The sequence below is a fragment of the Cupressus sempervirens genome, chromosome 6, assembly GCF_028749045.1.
Source record: "Cupressus sempervirens isolate cs-2001-9-10 chromosome 6, ASM2874904v1, whole genome shotgun sequence".
NCBI lineage: Eukaryota > Viridiplantae > Streptophyta > Pinopsida > Cupressales > Cupressaceae > Cupressus > Cupressus sempervirens.
The window spans coordinates 624,091,399-624,109,606 of record NC_143123.1 but is presented as its reverse complement, the minus strand read 5'-3'; positions in this window follow the sequence as shown (position 1 = coordinate 624,109,606).

The following is an 18,208-nucleotide window of genomic DNA, read 5'->3' as shown; positions in this document are numbered from 1 at the left end:
GATCCTATTCAAGAATGCAAACATATTTGATTAGATTTTCTATTGGAAATCTAATTGAAAAGATCATTGTTGAAGATCAAAGAGGGAGATTGTTGCAAAGAAGGAAGTTGGTTGATGAAGAATGTTTTCAATCATTGTTTTGTCATTGATGTCAAACCTTCTATTTGTAGGAATGAAAATTTCTTATAAGATCCAAGTACTATCACTTAGTTGATTGATGAAGAGGATTTGATCAACAAGATGTAACAAGAGAACCTAAGGGAAAGGTTGAGTTATGGTTTTGTAATGAAGTACAAGGACCAGTTAAGATAATTGTTAAATGATGTATTGATAACATACTCAAAGATACCAAGGTTGGCCACACTAAGAAACACGAGGAGTATAAGATGGAACAAGGTTGACTGCAAAGCTTAAACTAAGTTCATCAGTGGGTGCCAAACAAGCTAGTATAAGCTAGAAAATTATCAGTTGGAGCTGAGAAAATGTAAAATCTAGTGTGTGAGGAGTGAACTTCAGGTTCTGAGTGAAGTTCAAGTGCCAAGAAAAGTACTAGATGTCGAGCATCAAAAAATCTTAGTTGGTGTCAAGCGAAGTTTAGGTGCCGAACATCAGTAAAACATAGTTTATGCCGAGTAACATAGTATGTGCCAAGCACCAAAATTCCAATAGTGCTGAGCTACTACATTATTGGAAATGTCAAAGATTCACTAGATCTGAGCTGATAGAGTTGTTACCTTGAATTTTGTGAACTAGTTGGAGGATAAGGATGATGAGCTAGTAGCACTGAATTCTATGTAAACCATTTTTGGGTGAATTCAAGTGGATTCTTCATGATATTTCTAGAAGAAACAAATTGTAGGTTAGATTCAATGAATCCTACCTAGTCCATATGAATTGAAATTAAATAAGGGAAGAATTGAGTAGGAAAAGGAATTCAAGACTTCTATTTAAGGAGTCATAGACCAAGAAGTTAGAGCTACTGGAGTGCCAAATTGTGAAGTGGTTGAAAGGGTGTCAAGGATAAGACATCTAGGAGAAGGAAGGATATAGTACAAAGACACTACTTTGATAAGTTGTTAGAAAGAGATGATTGTACTGGTACATTAAGCATGGAGACTTAAGGAGACAAGGCTTGAAAGGAGGGCAAGGTGTCAAGAGTTGCAGAGACTGAAAGCTAGGCAATGTTATGAGCTGAATGGTGATCTGAAATCTATAAGTTGAGTTGTATGTTGTAATTAACTCAAAACCCCTTATTGTTAATCTCTAACAATTATATTAGTTAGGGTAGAAGGAAATCCTATGGAATTAGATTGGTTTAATAACCATTTGTAAATCCTTTAACAAGGTGGCATTCCAAGTGAATGTTCTAAAGTCCTCTAACTAGGCCTACTTCTAACAAGGTGGTTAAATCCTTTAACCAGGTCACATTTAACAGTGTGTTGTAGCCTTTAACAGGGTAGTCCTTTCATAGGGCATCACTTCAAAAGAGTGAGAATTGAGTAGCATGTTACTAGTGGTTTTTCCCAATTTGGGTTTCCATGTAAATCACTGTGTTATGTGTTGATCTTTTTATGTGTTATGCATGTTTGCATGTTGATTTACAGTAACTTACTTTATAGGAAAGTTAAAGCTTGGATGAACAAAATAATTAAATAGGCACACTTTACTTGCTAAAAAGTTTGAATAGGACATTTGGGCTTGAATAATTGATTCACCCATCCCCCCCTAGTTATTCTAAATCATTTCTAATAGTTTCTTCAAGTCTACTCAAGAATGGGGAGAGAGATTGTTAGTACAAAGGTGGATAAGGGTATGGAAAATGTTTTATCCTTATTCTAATGTAATTTATTTTTATAATGATTTTGTTTATCTAGTCTTAAAAATGATAGGGTTATTAGTTGAAGGAATTTCTAGGAGTGTAAGAAAGGTTGTTAAACCTAATCTGTGCTTTGATGTTGGGATGCAATTAACTCATGATTGGGGTAGCATCTTTTTTATTTGAAGAATTTACTATTATTAGGGTTTTTGGATACCCTCATCCACCCCATATTTTACCTAAATATGTACCTGAAAGGTTAGGGTTTGTGGAAGTATTCTGTTAACTAATTTCTTTAAATAAAGAATACTTAGGAAAAGATGTTAAGAAAGGAACTTTCCTTTGTGGACATACCAAAGTGGGAGATTTTGAGATAGGAAAGAATTCCATTGAGGGAACAAATGAATTTTTGAGAAAATATAAATTGCCAACTAGACCAACAAGGACTTATGATCCTTTCAATATGATTAGACATGCCCTAAAAAATATGAGAGGATATACCCTATGTCCTATAAAACTAATGTGGGAAGAGAATGTCATTGCTGATAAGTTGAATGAAGATGTGTATAGAGAAAGAATGGCTAAGTATAGATATATTATCAGTTTTGACTATGAGATGAAAAAGTGATGCAATGGATGGTGGTGGGATGAAGGTCTAAACAACAAGAGTAAAGGATATGTCAAGTTCAATGCAATCTAATAACCTTTTATACCTTTAACACTTAAATTTTTGTCCAAGACCTATGCTATGATCCTAGGTGGTTTGGATAGCTTCAAGACATCAATCACAAGATGATTCAACTAGAAAATGCACATTCTAGGCCTAGTAGCCCTGCTGATTAGGTCTCTAGAAACCTTCAAAAATATATAACTCTTAAAAATCCCAAAAAACCAAGGAAGAAAATTACCTTTCTAGATATCCTTTATTGAGTAGTTCAAAATATCAAAAGGGTAGGTAGGGTTTCTTTGGAGAATATTCTCTGTTTCAATGTCTGATCAACAATTTTAGGCTTGTAAAAAGGTGGTTTTTAAAAGCAACCATGTCTTAAACTTTCTCCCAAACTCTAGGACTCTCAAAAATCTCATAAAATGAATGAATTAGAGGAATTCACAACCAATTTGGGTTTATAGTCACTAAAAATACAAAAGCCCCAAATTATGCCTTCAAACCCTCAAAAGCTAGGGCTTTTTCAAACTTTACTGTCCCAATGCTTTCTTCAAGATCTAAAGGTTGGAACACCTTGTATTTAACATGTATAGATGGAATCCAAAATAAAAATTTCCTCTTCTTAACACCAAACTGTTACTAATGCAGCATACCTAGCAATTTCAATGTAAAATCCTTCCAAACAACATGGTGATGACCAAGAACTCATCTCCTTTCTTCACAACTACATGTTACTAGGTTAGTAGGCTATGATATAAGTATAATTAGTGCCATTCCATGAGAACCAAACCATACATTCATGGAATGACCATTCCTTAAAGAGGTTTATCAAAATTTCTTGGGGAAATCTAAAAATGCTTGTCACAGTCAGCACAAATGAATGCAAAACTATAGGAAAACCTTCAAACCAAGTGTGACATGAAATGTAGAAACATGAAACAATGTCCTTGATTCATCCAAGGCCCAATATTTTTTCAAAAAATGTGCAAAGTAAAGAATGAACTCATGAAAATTGTAAATATAGAGATATTCCTTAATTCTATGTGCAGTCAGTACAACCACTTCTCTATCCATACAAATGAATTCTCCACAATATATAATGTTCCGTATAACTTTCCTAACCACACTTGGTTGGTATAGGAATTATTAAGATCCTAAAACATAAAGAAAACACTTTTCCCTCCTAAATCTATCTAACCATTGTAATTCACAAATTTGAATTTACAACATTGCAAATTTTGGCTTTTAAAAGAATTTGAACTAATCCAACCTTTACAAATGATTTAGATGGCCTTATTAAGCATTCCTAAATACTAACCTATCCCATTATGATCCCTTTTAGATCTTGATGACCATTTAGTCTCTTTTTGGGCCTTTAGGACCTAGGATTTACATATTTTATATTTTTATGCCATGATAGGCTTTAAAAGTTCCTAGTTGATTCCACCATGATATAAGTGGTTTGTCTTCATGCTTGGAGTCCTCTAGTTATCCTTTTTTTCTTGAAGTGCCTCTATGCCATAATCTCCACCTTTATATAGATTCTTTCCCCAAGAATGAGACTTACCAAAGTGGTGCAACCTTCCATGATACTATTGTTTTCATGGCTGCATGAAATCTCCTAAATTCATAGGCCTCTTCCTCTAACTTGCATAGAACTTATTAGAATAATAATCATCATGATTATGTTTTTTATTCACCCCTAGATCAATGAAGTGTCTAACTACTATAATTGTTGTTTATGTCCTTGCCTAATTTTTGTGCCATTTCTTTTGCCCTCTAGACATTTGCAACTTCTTCCCCTGACCAATATCTCTATGCCCAATGATTGGAAAATATATAGTACCACTTTAATGTACTTATGATCTTCAAATATTGTTTTCATCATTACCAAGGTGTTCTAGTTTCTAGGACAATCTGCCCTAATATTTTGACTTATTCTCCAACCAATGTCCTTCTTGCCTCTATGCTAACCTTGCAATGATATCTTATCAAAAAAATACATAATGATGGGTTCTTGGCTTTTGTAAGTGGATGGTATTAATTTATACTTCTCTTTTCCTTTATGCTCAATCTATGTGTTAGAATATCCATCATGTAAGGTTGTGTTAGAATATCCATCATGTAAGGTTCTCGTAGACACTTGCCAAGGCCTTCCTAATATCATATGTCCATAATTCATTGACATGACATCACACAAAACCTGATCTTGATATGGAACAATTAAAAAATTTACAAGAGCCCTTTGATTAACCTTTACATTCAACTCTTGGTTTACCCAAGTGGCACTGTAAGGATTAAGATGTTCTACTAATGCCAACCCCAACTTAGAAACCATATCAACTGAAACTAGATTACAATGAGCCCCTAAATCAATGATGAAGTACATATTTTACCTTTTACCAAGCATCTAGATCTTAAGATACCTTCTTGTGCTACTGATCCTCCATTCTTGATAAGAAGACATTCTCCTTCCTCAGATAGTATTGTGGTAGGTTCACTTTCTTCTTCTTCCTTTTTTAGGTTTTCTCTCCTTTCTTTTCCCTTATCTAGATCAATCCATTTAGGAAACCTAAATGATTGATGGTTCACTTCATTACAAATGGAAACATATCCCTATGAAGCCTCCACTTCCTCTTCCAACTCCAAATCTTCCTCCTCTATAACCTCTTCTTGTCTTAGATGTAAACCCTTTGTCATCATCTTGATTTCTTGAATTATCAACTTTATTTCTTCCCCCCCTTCCTCACATGGAAGATCCTCCTCTATAATTTTTCCTCTCACTCTTTCTTTTCAACTTCTCCTCTGCCTTGATGGATAATTGGAAACACTCCCCAAGGGTCCTAGGAATGTTTAAACCAATCTTAGCTTGAATGTTGAACTTTAGTCCACTCATATACCTTGTATAAAACTTAGGGTATGAAACTTATCAGTGTAGGACATGACGTCCATGTCTTTCTGCTTCAAATTATTCCTTCTCATCTTCATTTGTATAGCCAAGTTTGATTGTAAAAATTGACTTCTTACCATTTTCTTCATCCTATCCCAATTTGAAATCTTATTTAGGCCTCTAGCCACTCTCTCATTTTGTAAACTTGTCCACCAAGTAAGGGTTGTTCCCCTTAACTTTTCCTTTGTCATTTTCACCTTCTTGTCTTCTTCTATGTCCTCTATATCAAAATAGTTTTCAAGTGCTTCTATCCATCCAATCACTTCTTCACTCTCCATCTTTCCATGATATATGGGTAAATCCACTCCTGTCTTCAATCCAATAACTTGTACTACCTTTATCAACTTCAAAAATATTCTTTCATCAGGATCATCTATTGCTTCATGATCCTCTTGCTCTTGTCTTACATCATGATTACCTTCTTGATTATTTTTCTCTCTAAGTTCTTCATCATGGATCACTTACCTTATAGGTTCATGTCTATCCTTCTCCAAGGCTTCAATCCTTGCAATTAGTTGCAATCTTTCTCTTCTTAACTATCTCTCTTCCCTTTCTTTTTATGCTTCTAGTTCCCTCTTCTCTCTTCTTTCCCTTTCTAATTCTTGTCTCAACTCTTCCATCTCCCTAGCCATTTATCCCTTAGGAGGCATGTTTAAAACTATCTTTTCTCCCTACTCAAGGACCTACTAATTGAAGCTTTAATATCACTTGATGCAATGGATGAATGTCCAAACAACAAGAGTAAGGAATATGTCAAGTTCAAATGTAATAATCTTTGAAACCTCTAAAACTTAATTTTTTTTTCCAAAACCTATGCTACAATCCTAGGTGGTTTAGATAGATTGAAGACATCAATCATAAGATTTTTCAATTGGTTTTACCCTTCCTCAAACTCACTTTGGTCATAAACTAGAAAATGCACATTCTAGGCCTAGTAGCCCTGCTAATTAGGTCTCCAACAACCTTCAAAAAGGCATAACTCTAAAAAATCCCAAAACACCAAGGAAGAAAATTACCTTTTTCAGATACCCTTTATTGAGTACTTCAACATATCAAAAGGGCAGTTAGGGTTTCTTTGGAGAATATTCCCTATTTCAATGTCTAATCAACAATTTAGGCTTGTAAAAAGGTGGTTTTTCAAAGAAATTTAACTCTCATAAAATGAAATGAATTAGAGGAATCCATGACCAGTTTGGGTTTATAGTCACTACAAATCTAAAAACCCAAATTATGCCTTCAAACCCTCAAAAGCTAGGGCTTTGTCAAACTCTTCTCTACCAATGCTTTCTTCAAGAAATAAAAGTTGAAAAACCTTTTCTTTAACATTTATAGATGGAATCCAACATAAAAAATCCCTCTCCTTAAGCCCAAACTGCTATTGCTATAGTATACCTAGCAATTTCAATGTAAAATCCTTCCACACAACATGGTTATCACTAAGAACACATCTCCTTTCTTCACAACTACATGTTACTAGGTTAGTAGGCTATGATACAAGTATAATTAGTTTGATTCCCTAAGAACTAGACTGTACATTCATGGAATGACCATTCCTTAAAGAGTTTTGTCAAAATTGCTTGGGGAAATCTAAAAATGCTTGTCAGAGTCAGCACAAATGAATGAAAGACTACTAGAAAAACTTCAAACCAAGTGTGAAATGAAATGTAGAAACATAAAAAAATATCCTTGATTCATCCAAGGCCCAATAGATTTTCAAACAATGCACAAAGCAAAGAATAAACTCATGAAAATTGTAAAAATAGAGATATTCCTTCTTAATTTTGTGTGCAGTCCGTACAACCACTTCTCTATCCATACAAATGAATGCTCCACAATAATGTTCCATATAACTTTCCTACCCTAATAGAAATCAAATAATCCCTTAGGGAAAATGTTATTTTTTGGCATGTTCAATCTACCTCCAGTGATCAGATATTTGGGTTGCATACTTTAGTTGGATTGATGAGAAAAACTAAGATGGATATCCTTCAAGCTTAATTAGATCAAATGTATAAGAGATATCTGAGAACAAAAAGGAGCCATGAGGAGGAAATGAAGAAAATATATGTTTTGGAACAAAGGACTATCGAACTTGTAATGGACATAACTATTTGAGAAAAAATGCCAAAAACACTACAAAGGCCCATGACAAGGGCTTGCAAACAAAGGGCCAAACATTTGAAATAGGGGAAGCATTAGGCCATGCTATGGAAATTGATGAGGAGAAGCTAGAATCTAGCAAGTATGCATAGATTAGAGCTATGATGAATTTTTTAACTCATAAGATCAATTTAGTGAAGGTAGTTTCTCAGAATGTACATGATAGCTACCATGCATTAGAAGGGGTAGAATACAAATGTGCAAAGGAAATTGCTCTATTATCTCTATTATTTAGTATATGGGGCCCTTATATTAAATTCTTTGATAATATAGTTACAATTCTTTCATAGAAAAAAGACTTGCTAAAGACAACCATTATGAACATAAGGAAAGTAGTTCATAAGGTGAGAGATTTAAATGATTTCTTTGGAGGTAAGATGCAGTTAGTTGAAAACAAGATGAAAATAATTACTATAGGGACACCAAATTTTATACCTACAATTCTAGACATCGAAGGAAAAATAAAGGACTGCATAGAATGGTCATCATCTTTTGAAAATATTCTTGATCATCCTAGGTTTTTGTCTTTTTGTAATAATGAAGCAAGTTCTAGTACAATCTATGATATGATTGATATGCTTTTCAAAATAGAGGTAGAAATGTCAAATGTGACTACTGAGGTCAAAGCCATAACTAATGCCAAGTGCATCAAGTGTTTAGAGGATTTAGATATGATTAGAGATGCCACCTAGCTTGATATTGAATCAAATATAGTCATATGGGAATTAATAGTAGGCATCAAGGATCTACCACCCTAGGAGAATGATTAGATAGTGACAACTATGAGGCTGCTATGAGAAGATAGGAAGAATTGGAAGAGGACAAAATAGTAAAGAAAAGACTCTTTCCATAAATGCCATCTACTTTTGCACCCACTTTCCTATCTATTTTCCAACTGCAAAGAATGTATTAATGAAATATTTTAAAGGTGGTTGCCTTTTGTTTTTGACTAGATAGTTTTTGACACTTGCCCTCCCATCTGAAGCTTGTTACAATCCTCTATATAAGGATTCCCAAGATGTGAAGTGGTGGTTAGTAGTCTATAGAATTTTCATGTTTTATACCTTTTTGCAGTTTGTCCAGTTTGCTGTAATTATATAAATATAATCGGTTCTGTATACTTTAGAATACAATGAATATCAAGTATTAGTTGTCTAATTCTGAGTTATACTTTGAGTCCTATTAGTATTGTATTCATTTCTCAAAGGGAAATAAATACAAAAAGGAAAATCTTGGACATCTGTGTCTTTGAGTTTTGTCACCTTCTTTATATATCTGTGATCTCAAGATTGAAATGGACAAGTTTCTTTCAGTTTAACTCAATTTAGATGAATTGTGTATCTCTTATTGATTGTTGTTAATTTAGACAATTAAGTAATTGCATTATGTATGTGATAGGCTTTAGGGTTTATGAGAAGGATATGATAAGAATGAAATTTAGAGTTCATCATTGATATATTTACTTACAAGTTGATTAAATAGGTCTGAGCTACTAATTTGGACTCTATATAAAAATGGATAAGACACTAGTCAATACTTTTAAAGTTGCAAACTGATGATTCATATAGTTGTTGAATACACAAAATAAAAAAAAATCAATTTACCATTTGATGCAATGAAGAAAAAAATATGTTGGCCATTAATTATTTGCAATATCTTCTTAGTTATAGTTAGCTACAGTGATAGGGAAGTTATAGGAAAATTATAGAAGAACATTGACCATATTCTGCTATAAGGGATTGTCTTGAAGAGAAGAATATCATAGAAATATTCATATTAATCCCTAAGGTTTTCCCACCTTGGCCATGCAAAGCCTAAAGTGAAGGAAATCATAGTGATTCTATTGAAGTTAGTCTAGAGCTAGGATAAACCCAGCTGAACATAGGTTTTATCTATTCCTTAGGCTTGGTCTCTATCTTGTGCACCCTGCTATTAGGTTCAAAGAAACCTAGTATGTTCCCTACTAGAAGGAACTCCAACATGCCTATTGTCCATGCATAAAGAATGTAGTTGCATGTGCATTCTCAATTTAGAGTGGCATAATCTTATTTTGGATGTGATAGAAAAATGACATGCACTAGAAGATGGGAAAATGATGTCACTTTTGCAGGTCTGGAACCTTTTTTTGTACTTGAAACATTGATCATTTCTTAAATTTTAGATTTTAACAAGGAATTTAGATTTTAGGGGGGACTGTGGCCAAATGAGCTTCCACCTTCACATGGTTGGCCCCGATTGGTAGAGAATATTTTACTATTCTCAAAATCAAGTGAAGCTCAATATTAACCTATGATTGCATCATAGCTATTCAATGTTTTTTGCAAAATTTTTAATTTATTAATACAACACACCATCACAATTGTGATGGCTAGCCATCGATCCCACAACATTCCTACCATATGTCCATCCCAATTGTGACAAAGGTTTCTGATAGCTTTCCATGGGACCCATTGCATTTCTATTGTATGAACATCACAATTGTGATGGTTTCTTCGACATATTTCTATCACAATTCTTACAGTAAAAATGAACAATTTTCTAGAATGATAGCTTAATTTACGACCACTGTAGGCATTGAAATTTTGATGGTAACCCTTGTCATCACAACTTGTAACAACACAAATCTAACACCCATCCAACATGTGATAATTCTAACTAATTTTGGTTGGGTGATAAGTTACTATCGTAATTATGACTACCTACCATCGTAATTCAGGCCCAAATGTAGTAGTGGGGGTGTTGGCACTAGTTTCTAGTATTGCTTTTCCTTTACTTGCAAATGATGTTGTTGTATCTATGAATGTTGAGACTACTCTTAGGGATATGTTTGCTGGGAAACATTTATCTTCTCCGTTCCCTGGTTCTTTATCTCCAAATTTTATTGCTCTTGGCACTAAATATGATAGGGAAGGATTGCCCCCTCAAACTCTATTATTGCACGTGGAAGTAGTTATGCTCATGCAACCAAATTTATTGCTACCATCTCTTTAAAGGTGAAAGATTTTACCATTTCTTTTTCCAAGATACTATTTGTGGTTGTCTATGGCCTTCAAGTGGTGGAAAATATAGATTTCTACCATATTCATGTGCTAGTTGGTAGATTTCCAAGAATTTGTCCATGTCTCACAAACTTGCATTGTTAGGTTATCAAGAAACCTATTTTCTTAAGTGTCATTGAACTCTACCATTGTGCTAAGGGATTTTTCATTGTTTCTTTTTCTTCTTATTAGGATCACAATTTGATTCTAAATAAGCTACAGTTTTGGGGAAATCATTCCCTTTTTGAAAAACCTTAGATAGTCTCAGTCAACCATATCACTAAACCACTTAATCTGCCTCCTTTATGGGTTCATCTTCCTAATCTCCCACTCCATTTTTAACACATGTCTTCGCTTGAAGTTTTTAGGAATCCCCTTAGTTATTTCTTGAAGTTGGTTGAAGCTACGATGAATTTGGGCCATTCTACTTTCACCTATAATTTTTTTATTTGGATGTCTCTCTATTGAGTCTAAGGGATGTGGGGACGTTGGTTGGGGATAGGCCATAGAATCAAGCACTAGATTATGAGGGCCTTCTCTTGCATTATCAATGCATCTTCTTCATCGGTCATATGCCTATTGATTATTCTTTTTTGCATGAAAAAGGTACTTTTACTTGGTGGAAGATTACACGTAATGCTCATTTGAATATCTTTGTTGTTGAATCTCTCTTTGAGTCCTCCTCTGAGGATTTATAGGTTGCTAACAAAAAAGAAGAAACCCCTACTAAAATATTGGTAGTACATCTACTACAAATCAAGACTAGGCCTCTACAATTGTTGCAAGCCTTTCTCCTACCACAACTTATGCTGCTGCCCTAAATGATGATGATTCTTTTCCCTTGGGATAAAAAATATCTTCTCCCTCTACTTCTACCACTACTAATGTAGAAGAATTCTAGGTCGCCTTGCTATCCTTCTCATCTTTGTGCATTTTGTTAGTTATTGTCAAATTGTAGTATTGGCCAAGTTCCTATAGTGTTGGACAAGTTACTATTTTGGATGAGTTCCTATAGTATTGGCCAAGTTCATATTTTGGCTAACTTCCTACAGCGTTGGTAGAGTTCCTTCTTTGTCTAAGTTTTTCTATGATTGGTTCTTAGTGAAAGTTGACTTTTTTAATTCAATTTGAGTCATTAATTTAATTTAAGGATCACGCATTGGGATTTGTGCATACCATTGTGAGCCAGCCTTCTCTTTTCTAAAGATCCAAAATTTTCTATAAGCTATTTTGGAAAGTATAAGTAGAGGTGTCTAGGCATAGGTTAGAGTGAGAGATTGCTTAGAGAGTTCAGAAGAACTACAAATGCTCATAGAGGAGAAAGTCTACAGTTAGAATTTGTAGAGATCATGGATATCAAAGTTGTGATTTTTAATCATCTTGTAATGGAAACAATCTTAAAGGCCTCACAATTGGGCATGTGTTTGGATAATTTGATGAATAAATACGAGATTTTTTTTCTTCTCTCCTTGGTGTTGTTCTCTATTATTTTCTTCTATTGTGTTAACTTTGCAAGGTGTTTAGACAATTAGGTGTTCCTTTAGCCCTAATTTCCAACCATCTTCATGTCATGTGGTATTAGAGATAAAGGTTCATCCTTGAGAAGATTGGAATGTGTAGAACCTTGATTGATTTTAGTTGTAGGGTGGAAGATCTAGATATTTGACATGTAACTTGTAGATGTTCACGATCTTGTAGGAATTTGATTGTCAAAATAGTTCAAGGTAGAGGAAATGTTGATAATGCCATATTGGACATGTTGAGACATATTATAGCCAAATTAGATTCTGTGGAAACATATTAGAGGAGAGGAGAGCATCTTGATAATGTGAGTGATGATAAATAAATAGCACTAAACCCTAATCCAGAACTTAAGGAAGATCAAGATGAGGAAAGATTAATTGGAGTGCTGTCTAGGACACAGTCAAAGCCTATTGTGGAAGTTTTTCCTTCCTATGGAAAGATGGATACCAATTTTGTGTTGGATTAGATCTCTAATATGGAGAAGCTCTTTGAGTTTGAAAGTACTCTTGATAATAGGAAGGTGAAACTTGTAGTCACTAGGTTGAAAGGTCACACCTTACTATGGTGAGAGAATTTAAGAATTGATAGACATAGAAGAGGAAAAGAAAAGATCAGATCATGATTGAAAATAGTGAACAAGGTGAAGAAGAAGTTGCTTCCTACTAATTACCAAGTTATTTTGCTGAGGAAGATGTAAAATTTGAGACAAAAGGACATGACTGTAAAGGAGTGTACTGATGAATTCTATAGGTTGGACATCAGATCTGGACATGTGGCTAATGAGGTTGAGAAAGTTGCAAGATACCTGAATGGATTAAGATCCAAAATTCAAGATAAAATAAGTTTTTAAAAATTGGATAGTATTGAAGAAGCATATCAATATGCCTTAATAGCTAAGGAGGTCTTGACAAAGAAGCATGAGAAAAGACAAAGAGGTAGAGGTGGTATATTCCAAAGAGCCAGAGGTAGATCTTATGGAGAAGGTGGTATATTGGATAATTCTATGCAAAATAAGGGAAAATATGAATGGAAAAGTGATGAGAAAGGAAATACTAAGTGGAAAGGTGACAATTCTTACCAAGGAAGTACTAATCCTTATCGAGGAAGAGGTAATTCTTACCCTAGAGGTGGCTTTCATGGTAAATGTTTTAGATGTGGTAAAGAAGGGCATAGATCATTTGGGTGTAGATTCTCTAGTGAGAGTGAAAATTGTAACATAGATGTTGTGATGCAAGGGGATCTTGAGGGTTCACCAAGTGGACCTGAGACTGGAGAAAACCTGATGGTAAGGAGAACATTATGTAGTGACAAAGTTGATAAAGAACTTATCTTGAGGAGAATTCTTTTCAAGACTAGATGTAAGATGATTGGAAAATATTACAAAGTGAATGTTGATAGTGGTAGTTCAACAAATTTGGCATTAGAGGAGTTGGTTACAAATTTGTAGTCATAGAGGTTAAAACACCCTAAACCCTATCATGTTTCATGGATCAAGGATGAGCATAAATTGTTGGTAAGTGAGTGATGTGTTGTGAAATTCAATATTTGAAACTACTTTGATGAAGTTCTATGTGATATTATGCCTATGGAATATTGTCATATTCTATTGGGTAGACCTTGGTAATATGAGAGACTTGTTGTTTATGATGGTAAATTGAATCAATATAATCTTTGGGTGAATGGAGTTAAGAAAACATTGTTGCCTTTAATTAAAGTTCTAGATGGGGTAAACTGTATTACTATTAGATTTTGTATGGTTAATGGGAAACACTTTGAGAAGGAGATGAAGAAGAACCAAGTTTTTTTTGCTATAATTCCTAGAGGGCCAAGTTGTAATAGTAATGGCCAAGTGATAGAAAATAGTAATGGTCGAGTGATAGAAAATAGAAAGGCCAAGTGACAAAAGACAATATAGGTTGAGTAACAACAGAAGCTAACTATGTTACCTGAGTGACAACAGAAAACTTAAACTTTTTGAATGCGTACACAAAGATCATTGTAGAAGATATCCCTAATGGTTTACCACCAGTAAGAATTATAATTCATTGTGATTCCTAGAGCTAGTTTTTTGAATAAAGCACCATATAGATTCACACGTATAGAGAATGAAGAACTTAAAAAAAAAAGTGTAGGAGTTGTTGTAGAAAGGTTTAATCAAAGAAAACTTGAGTCCATATTTTGTACCTACTATATTGGCACCTAAGAAGAATTGAGGATGAAGAACGTGTTCTGATTCTAGAGCAATTAACAAGATAATAGTGAAATATAGGTTTCCTATATTGAGGATGGATGACATAATGATTGTTTGAGTGGAGCAAAATCTTTTATGAAGATTTATTTGAAGAGCAATTATGATCAGATTAGAATTAGAGAAGATGATGCATGGAAGACTCTTTTCAAGACAAAAGATAGTTTGTATGAGTGGCTGGTAATGCCTTTTGGTTTGACTAATGCATGAAGTAACTTTATGAGGTTGATGAATGAAGTTCTAAAAATATTTTTGGGTAAGTTTGTGATTGTTTATTTGGATGATATCCTAATATTCAGTTTGACTAAGAAATAACATCTTGAGCATATTAGGAAAGCATGTTAGAGATTAAACAAGGAAAATTTGTTGATTAATTTGAAAAAGTGTTCCTTTATCCAAGGGGAGATTATGTATTTGGTATTTTTGATTTCAGATGGTGGGTTGAGAATGGATCCTAAGAATGCTAAAGCAATTTTTGAGTGGCCTACACCTAAGAATGTGGGCAAGGTTAGATCATTTCATGGTTTGGCTAGTTTGTATAGAAAGTTTATATGAAATTTTAGTTCTATTTGTAATGATTTGATTGATACTATGAGAGGAGATAAAAATGATTTCAAGTTGACACATGGAGCTGACAAGAGTTTTGAGATTTTGAAACAAAAGGTTGTTGAGTTACTTGTATTATATTTTCCCAATTTCAATAACATATTTCAAGTTGAGTGCGATGCAAGTGGTAATTAAATAGGAGCTATGTTGAGTAAAAAAAGGTAAACCTATTGCTTTCATTAGTGAAAATTTGAATGATGCTAAAAAGAAGTAATATGTGTATGATCAAGAGTTATATGCTATTGTTCAAGCCTTATAGAAGTGGAGACATTATTTGATTCCTAAGGATTTTGTGTTGTATACTGATCATAAATCTTTATAGTAGTTGGGAAGTAAACATAAGTTGAATTAGAGATATATGAAGTGGGTTGAGTATTTTCAAAATTTCACATTTGTGATAAAGCATAAAAGTGGAGTCACTAATTGAGTTGCAGATGCATTGAGCAGAAAATGTTCTTTGTTGACCAAGATGAAGGTTGAAGCTCTTGGTTTTGATGAGATGAAGGAATTTTATGATATTGACCCTAATTTTACTAAGGCATGGAGAGAGTTTAGAGCATCAAATCTATCAGCTCAATCAAGTAAGTATTATGATCATTTCATTCAAGAAGGTATGTTGTTCAAAGGAATTCAGTTATGTATACCAAGAATTTCTATGAGAGTTAATTTGATTAAGAAAAACATTATGGTGGATTAGATGGACACATTAGTATTGATAAGACATTGAGTTTTCTTAAGGATAAGTAGTATTGGCCATATATGTATAAGGATTTTTAGAGGTTTTTTGGGAATTATGGAGTTTTTCAAGTTGCAAAAGGAGTAAGTCAGAATACTAGATTGTATACACCTATTTTTGTTCCTAAGAAACCTTGGAGTAACATCAATATCAATTTTATTCTTGGATTACCTAAGACAACAAGAGGCTATGATTCCATATTTATCATTGTAGATATATTTTGTAAGATGAAATATTTCTTACTATGTATGAAGCAATTTGATGCAGTGCATTTTGTAGAGCTTTTCTTCAAAGGGGTTGTTAGATTGCAAGGATTACTAAGAAGTATTATCTCTGACAAAGATAATGAGTTTTTTGGTTATTTTTGGAGGACTTTGTGGAAGAATATTGATACTAAGTTGAAGTTTAGTTCTACATTCCATCCATAGATAGATGGATAGACATAGGCTATGAATAGAAGCATAGGCAATTTGTTGAGATGTTTAGTTGGAGACAAGCTAAGTAATTGGGATATGGTATCAAGACAAGATGAGTTTGCATATAATAATTCTATGAATAGGAATACAGGGAAAACACATTTTCATATTGTTATTGGAATGTAGCCAAGAGGTATATCAGATTTGAGTGATGTTGTTGGTGAGGAGAAGAGAAAAGATGAAGCATAAGTATTTTTCGATTTCATTAAATCTTTACATGAGGAAGAAAAGTTGAGGTTGGAACAAAGTAAACAAAAGTATTAAGAAAATGAAAAAAAGTCTAGAAGACATCATTTTTTTGAAGTTGGAGATGAGGTGATGATTCATTTGAAGAAGGATATATTTCTTGTTGGAACATACAATAAGCTAAAATTGAAGAAGTTTGGTCCTTGTAGAATCTTGAGGAAGTTTGACAATGGTAATGCTTATGAAGTTGAGTTACATGATGACATGGATATATTGTTAGCATGAATGTTAATGGTATTCCTTTGGGGGAGTATCCTAAGCATTGGTGAGCATATGGAAGTATTGACATGTTGCATTCATGACTGTGTTTGTCATTGATGTCAACGTAGTAGTAAGTCTATGAAGGTTGGTAGAGTAGCAGGAAAAGATCAAGGTTGTAAGGACAAAGTTTTGATTATCAGGTGATGCATGGGTAAGGACATGTTCCACACTATATCTTGATAATGAGGTTAAATGTGTGTAATGTAAGTTGAAGACATACATAAGTTATAAGTGATTTACAGAGAGAAGTATAGATATAGAGAAATTATTATGTAGTTTCTAATGATTGCATTACATCTTCTAACATACATATAATCTAGAGAAGGACAGTTAGATAGTGACCAAAGACACTCTAATAGTGATGTTAGTGAGTGTGCAAGCCCTACTGTCACACACATGAGAAGTTGTATAGACTTTGAGCTAATAATGCTATTGTTATTACAAAATAATTAATTATCTTAGCATAATTAGTTGGCAAAGCCTTAAGACTAACTCAAGGAATTATTTTGAATATGTAGTATAAAGGAAATATGTTTTCCTTGATTATAAGAATTATGTGTTAAGTGCAAGAAGTGAAAAGTGCAAATAAGAGCAGAGTGTCTAGTGAATGTGAGTAAGCGATTGAAAGGATTATTGGATGCAAAGTTTGTGATCTAGCATTGAGATCAGAAAGAGAAGTTTGGTTGATAGGATAGAGAAAGAGGAAGAAGTAGTATATTTTAATTATATTATTTTAAAAGTAATAATACATAGATCATTTGGATACTGGGTTCATTGGTCTTGCCCTTGAAGTTGTTTGGATAGTGGGTCCATCTACCTTCTACAACTCCTAATAGGGTTGGCACTGGAATTGCCTAACAAGGATTCAAAGTCTCCTAATAGGGACTGATATGCATTGGATGTTTTTATATACTCCTAAAACACTCCATACTCTAACAAGAAATATTTATATTAGTACATCATCTTGTGGGTACCATGCCCATTGGGGTTTTCCCTTTGATCAAGGATTTCCCTAGGTAACATATCTAGTTTTGTTATGCATAAGTATCTTGTTGTGTTTTATGATTATATTACTCATACTAATAACTTTTATTAAGGTTGATAATTGTGATAATAGTTGGATAACTAATTCACAACCCCCCCCCCCCCCCCCAAGTTATATTTTTGGACTATATATTCTAACATATATATCCTATATTTAGTATTGATAATTTTTATAAGTTGAAGAATAGACCAATGGAATATGCTACATGAATTTCTCAATATGAGTTGGATTCAACTCAAGTTGTAACATCTCAATGATTCAAGACAATCATTTCTTTCAACCTTGATTGTCTAATGTAATAGCATCTTGGGTTTCCTTGCTATCCTGGTCATCTTTGTGTATTCTATTAGATATTGTTGAGTTACAATGTTGGATGAGTTCCTGTTTTGGCTGAGTTCCTATAGTGTTAACCAAGTTCCTATTTTTTTTGAGTTC